The sequence below is a fragment of the Triticum urartu genome, chromosome 3, assembly GCF_003073215.2.
Source record: "Triticum urartu cultivar G1812 chromosome 3, Tu2.1, whole genome shotgun sequence".
Classification (NCBI taxonomy): Eukaryota; Viridiplantae; Streptophyta; class Magnoliopsida; order Poales; family Poaceae; genus Triticum; species Triticum urartu.
In genome coordinates, this window is record NC_053024.1 from 673,703,114 (window position 1) to 673,710,148 (window position 7,035).

The window sequence follows — 7,035 nt, forward strand, 5'->3', positions numbered from 1 at the left end:
GAGCTAGTCAAGTAGAGGTATACTAGTGACACTCTGTTTGTCTATGTATTCACACATGTATTATGTTTCCGTTTAATACAATTCTAGCATGAATAATAAACATTTATCATGATATAAGGAAATAAATAATAACTTTATTATTGCCTCTAGGGCATATTTCCTTCAGTAGGGCCTGCCGCAGTGTCGTCCAAATCTTCATGTTCACCAGTGTCGCGCGATGAAGAATATGAGCTAGAGGTGCAGACCAGTCAAAATCTTCTTTGAGACTCATGTTCTTCAGATCTTCTTCACCATATAGATGTGATAGGATTGCCCAGGTGCGACCGAAGACTTGATAGAGGTAGTAGTGGTTTTTCTTCACTGCATTGTGTGTGGCAGTCATGTTGTGAAGAAGTGAACCAAACTGACGCTTAACCCATTTGTGATTTCGATCCACCTTCTGGTGAAGACTAAGCAAAAGTTCACGGTCAGTCATCACGCGCGGAGCAGTGGCTTGAGGAGTGGACTTGGGTGCATTGGCAGAGTCATGTGTGGCAGAGTCATCATTGGTGGAATAAGATGCAACTTTGCGAAACTGACCATCCAATGGACGAATGCCTTCATCAATTACAGCTGGTGCCTTGCCCTTTCCATCAACTGAGGAATATGTCTGCTTGAGGACTTCAATTGGGGGCAATTAGCTGAGATGATTCTGGAAATCAGCTTTGTAGTTGAGTGAAGACCTTGTCCTGAGGAATCTCATGATCCAAGGTGCATAAGGCTTCAACTCAAACAGAGATAGTGCAACATTGGCTATAGTCCTCATGAAGAAATCGTGATAATTGACAGGAATGCCATGAATGATATTGAATACCAGATTCTTCATGATGCCAACAATTTCCTCATCAAATGAGTCGTGACCTTTGATAGGACTGATTATTCTCGTAAGGATACGATAGACAGTTCTGGGCACGTACAACAATTCCTTCACAAGGAATTTGGTTCTTGGTGCTTGACCTGGCTTCAAAGGTTTCATCAGCACTTGCATGTAAGGATGTGTGAGCTCAGGTTCACTATAGATGCAGCGAGCTTCTTCAAGGGGAGGACTGAGTGGTAGAGCACGAAGCAATTCAGAGGCTGGTGCAGGTAGTGAGTGTTTTCAGACATCCAGTCTAGCACCCATGAATTCACATCTTCAGCATCTCCGGTGATGTGCAGCGTTGCATAAAATTGAAGAATCAGTTCTTCATTCCAATTGCAGATGTCAGAGCAGAAGTTGAGCAGTCCAGCGTCGTGAAGAACACTGAGGACTGGTGCAAAGCATGGTAGAGATTCCATATCGACGTGAGGAATATGCTGATGGTAGAAAATCTTCTCCTTGTTGAACAGCACTGAGGAATAGAAATTGGCTTGACTAGCAGTCCAGAAACGCCTCTTCCTAATGCAAGCAGAGTCATATGGGTTGTAACCTTCGAAGAATACGTGCTCGCCGAAGAAATCATCAGCCTTGAAATTTTGCTTGCGTGAGAATGGATCCTTTGGCTTCGGCAGAGGAGTGTCAATGAGTTGCATCACGACCTCAGGAGTCTCAATCGCAGGTTCTTCAGGCTGAGAAATTTCTGGTTCCTCCTCAGTGGCAGTCTGCATAGTTGGTTGTTCAGCAGTAGCAATTTCTTCAGCGCTAGTGGCTGGAATTTCCTCATGGACAGATGCAGTGGGATGAGTTTCTTCAGAGCCCATGTGAACAGTTTGTGTGGGGGACTGAGGAATTTGTTGTAGAGGGGGGAACATTGGAGAGTTTGGATGCTGACTTTCCCAGAATTCATCACTGATTACGGGTGTGGAGCAGTCAATGTCCACATCTTCATCTTCCATTTCTTCAACGTCAGCCTCTTCAGCTGTGAATTGAGGCATAGGCGAGGAGATGATAGGTGTTGAAGGGATCGCATCCACTTCAATTTCTTCATCCAACGGTTCAGACGAAGCAGCAGAAGGAGTTTCTTCACCAGATCCGCTGGGGATCACATATTTTTCATCAAAAGGAACAATGTCCTTTGATGGCCTGGTTGAGATGGGAACAATATCAATCGGATTTGCAAATGAACTTGTCATAGGCTTCATTTTCTTCGGAGCTGAAGAATCTAAAGCAGCTAATGCTTTCCTTTTCTTCACTACAGCACGCTCTGCAGCCTTGGTCTTCTTCACATCTGATGCAGATGGAAGGATCGGAGCTGGTGTTGGCGCAGGAGGAGCAGAGGAGTCTGGTTCATTTTCTTCAGGAACAACTGATGCAGTTGCCCTGATTTCTTCAGTTTCTTCAGGCGCACCACTAGTGGATGCCCTGGCAATTTCTTCAGCTGCTGGAGTGCAGTCATCAGCCCTGGAACTCACATTTTCTTCAGCAGCCTGATTTTCATCAGCGGTGCTGGCATGTTCTTCAGTCGGCTGAGCAGATGCTTCAGCCTGAGGAATTTCCAGTTGCATTGAGGCAGCAACATTTGAAGTGAACTGTTCAGTTATCTTTACAAATCTAACTTTGGCTCCTTGCCAATCAGCATAGTAGGCTTTGAAGTCATCGCTGAGGGTTTTGATTTCAGATTGGATTTTTACAAGTTCATCAGTTGTCATAGTGACAATGTTGTTCTTCAGAAATTTCTCTTTCTTGTATTACGCTTTCTTAATCTGTCTGTCCTTCTCAAATTTCCACTTTTCTTCTTGAATGAAGTGGGTCAGCATGTGACTTTGGCCATGAGTCAGCTTGAAGTCAGGCAAGGAAGTGTTGGGGTCCTTGTGCCAATCATCAATGTAGTCGAGGATCAGCTTGGAATCCAAAAGCAGTGGCACCTCTGATCCTTTGGCTCTAGCGGCCCTGACTTGCCTGTCTCTGATGATTTCTGCAACTTCATCATCATCAGCTTCGTCTTCATCAGACGGCACTTGGAAAGCGACTTGCTTCTTTTGAGGACTTGGGCGTGGACCTCGTCCAGCAGTGGCCTTTGTCTTCAGCAGTGAGGGGCCAGCTGAGGAACTAGCTGAGACACCTGAGGCAATGGAGATGCCAGCAGTCCTTTGGCACGAAGCGAGATGCACAGGTGCTGAGGATTTGGTCGGAACAGCTGAAGGCTTTGGCGGAGGAGCTGAGGACTTTGGAGGAATAGGAGCAGCATGAGGAATTGGCCGTGAGGGCTTTGATGATTCTGGCCGTGAGGGCATTGTTGAGGAAGCACTTGGCTTGCGCGCAGACTTCTTTGACATAGCCTTCTTTGGCTTGACAGCAAAGGCCTCAGCAAAGGCAGCAGCAGAGTCTTCATTGAATTTCCTCACTGCTTCTTTGGCTTGCTTAGCCAACTTTCCTTGGCGCTTGGCCCATTCATCAGGATAGTCCTCACCTCACTTGAGGCTGGTGGGATCAGCAATTTGGCGAGGTGCCAGTGGTGCTCTTGGGCATGGAGGATTGAGTGTGAATTTCTTCATGTACTTAGGAGTGACATATCTGTACTCCCTCCATTCTCTTGCCCATCTCCTCTCTATCTTCTGAATGCGCACTTTGCGCTCATTCTTGGTTTCCTCAGTAGGTGTGCAATACCCAACATATATGTCATCAGGGATTTCAAACGCTGTATTTACCTCAGGCCTGTTTCCTCCCTTCTGTGGCCTTTTACCATCAGCCATTTTCTTCAGTTGAGTAATTTGAACAATTGAATTCTCTGAAGAAGTATGCAACTTTTCTTCGAGGAACGCTGCAAATGAGTTAAGTTGATGAGAACCTAGTGATTCAGCATCTGACATGTGTACCTATGAACAGAGTATAGTTGCGAGGAATTTGGAGAGGTCATATGCGTTCTCAGAAGGTTTTTCAAAAAGAACAAGTTTGAGGAATTTTACCAGATGAGTCTTGAAGATTTTCACTAAGCGTTCTTTGTCTTAGGTTCCAGAGTTGTATAGATCGAAGATCCACACAATTGAGGAATCTTGAAGAAAAATGATGCTTAGAGAAATGAATCAAGAACATATGACTTTGTGAGGTGTTCAGTGTATAAAGATATGAAGAAAAACACTTTTGAAGATTTTTTAGATAATCATTCGAATCAACAAGGGTAGTAAAAGTAACTTTTATTTACCCTGGACGAAGAACACGACGAACTGGAGTGAGGAGATGTGAAGTTCGTCTGTGCAGATCTTCCACGCCCTAACTTGGCGGAGGAAGACGGCTACGGCGGCGGCAGAGTGAAGATGTCCGTGGTCGGCGCGAGTACGTCAGCGACGAGGTCAAGGCAGTGAAGCTCTTCCTCACCGGCGGCGATGAAGTAGCGGCGGCGCTAGGGTTTGAGTAGCTCGAGCTGGAGAGAGAGGTCGAGCGGAGTAAAAGAAGTGAGGAAGGGAAGGAGGGGTATTTATAGCCACGGTGAAAAACTGCTCGGCCGAAGAAATTGGACGAACGTGTCCCTGACCCTTCTCATTCGCATGACATGTGTCACCCACGTAGTGAGAGGTGGGGATCGTGTTAGATCGTGGGTGAGTGGATAAGTGTATCGTGGGATGCGGAACGGTTTGAGTGGCAAGACCGAAAAATTCGATAAGATAGGTTTTAAAGTTCCGCTCGCAATTTCTTCAGCTGACAAGGACACAGTGAAGATTTTGAACGAGTTTCAAATAGAACGCACATGAAGAATTTGTGAATAGATTGAGTTGAGTATAGCATAGAGGGGAAGGGTCCGATCACATTCACTTAGCAGAAAACCAACTTGAAGAAATAGCAATAAGTGAATGCTGTAGAGGACATAAACTCATATATATATATATATATATATATATATATATATATATAGTCAATGAAGAAAAATGACGGAACCAGTGAAGACTATGCAAAGTTGAAGAATATGAATAATTTGAGGAATTTCAACTTTTGGTGGTGGCGTGACCCACCGTATAAGAATGATGATTTCAGACACCGCGTACAATTATCGTAGGGTTCCGAGAATCAAATTCTTCGTTAATTTCTTCACACTAAGAATGTTATACTTCATTGATTGAAGTAAACGTTTCTTCATGTGTTGCACATCTAAGTCATCAATTTTGCATAAGTGTTAGGATGAGTGTCCTTTTCGCAGAACATTCGAAGATTCTAGGATATTTAGCTCACACCGTAACTTGCTAAATCTCTTCTCATCCAAGGGCTTTGTGAAGATATCGGCTAGCTGTTCTTCAGTCTTCACATGCTCAATAGAAATGTCGCCCTTCAACACATGATCACGAAGAAAATGATGACGAATCTGAATGTGCTTTGTCTTCGAGTGCTGAACTGGGTTGTGAGCAATCTTGATGGCACTCTCATTGTCACAGAAGAGAGGCAGATTCTTCATGTTGACGCCGTAGTCCTTGAGAGTTTGCTTCATCCATAGCAATTGGGCACAGCAAGAACCAACGGCAATGTACTCAGCTTCAGCAATAGATAGTGATACGCAGTTCTATTTCTTCGAGGACCAACAGACCAAAGATCGTCCGAGGAAATGACATGTACCATATGTTGACTTGCGATCCACACGATCACCAGCATAGTCAGAGTCAGAATATCCAACAAGATCAAAAGCCGAGCCCTTGGGGTACCATAATCCAAGTGTTGGTGTGTGAGCTAGATATCGAAGAATATGCTTCACAGCCTTATGGTGTGATTCCTTCGGTGCAGCTTGAAATCGGGCACACATGCAAACACTAAGCATTATATCTGGCCTAGATGCACATAAGTATAATAAGGAACCTATCATGGAGCGGTATACCTTATGATCGAAGTCAATACCATTTTCATCAGTGCACAGATGGCCATTTGTGGGCATAGGAATTTTGATGCCTTTGCAATCTTGCATGCCGAATTTCCTCAGTACATCCTTGAGGTATTTCTCCTAAGATATGAATATGCCATTGTGTTGTTGATGAATCTGAAGACCTAAAAAGAATTTCGACTCTCCCATCCTAGACATTTGATATTCTTCACTCATCATATAGGCAAATTCATCACTATAACGTTGGTCAGTACAGCCAAAGATAATATCATCAACATATACTTGGCACACAAACAATTCACCATCATAAGATTTAGTGAAAAGAGTAGGGTCGAGTGAACCGGGTTTGAAGCCTTTCTTCATGAAGAGTTCCTTCAAAGTATCATACCAAGCCCGTGGGGCCTGCTTGAGGCCATAGAGGGCCTTGTTGAGTCTGAAGACTTTGTCAGGATTCTTTGGATCTTCAAAACCTAGGGGTTGAGCAACATATACTTCTTCCTCAAGCTTACCATTGAGGAATGCACTTTTCATATCCATTTGATATAGAGTGATATCATGATGGTTAGCATAAGCAAGTAATATGCGAATAGCCTCAAGTCTAGCAACAGGTGCAAAAGTTTCATTGAAATCAATTCCTTCAACCTGTGTGTAGCCTTAAGCTACAAACCGTGCCTTATTCCTCACAACAAGGCCATTTTCATCTTGCTTTTTGCGGTAGATCCACTTTGTGCCAATGATATTGTGCTTGCGAGGATCTGGACGTTTGACCAGTTTGAAACATGCGGTGCCCCCATGTTGGTTTTGGTAATTGATGACAATCTCTATGGACTAACGGTTGCCTTGAGTTATATTTGAAGCATTTGTCCATAGGATTGTCTTGAAGTCCATGTGTTGGTTTCAAGGAGTTTATGAGATGGCCAAAAGTGCTTTTCAAGGAATTATCCAAAGATTGGTCATGTGTGAGTTGAGATGGCCAAAGTGCTTTTCAAGGAATTATCCAAAGATTGGTCATGTGTGAGTTGAGATGGCCAAAGTGCTTTTCAAGGAATTATCCAAAGATTGGTCATGTGTGAGTTGAGCTTATTGCAAGCATGTCTTGAAGAAGAAGATTGTGTGATCATTCATGTTTACCTTCAAGACATCATCCAAATGAAGAGAGTTGGAAAGATTCAAGGTTGATCAAGACTAAGTCAAAGAGTGAATCAAGTTGATCAACACACAAAGCGTAGAAGAATGTACCGAGAGGGATCAAGTGATCCCATGGTATTAAGCATTG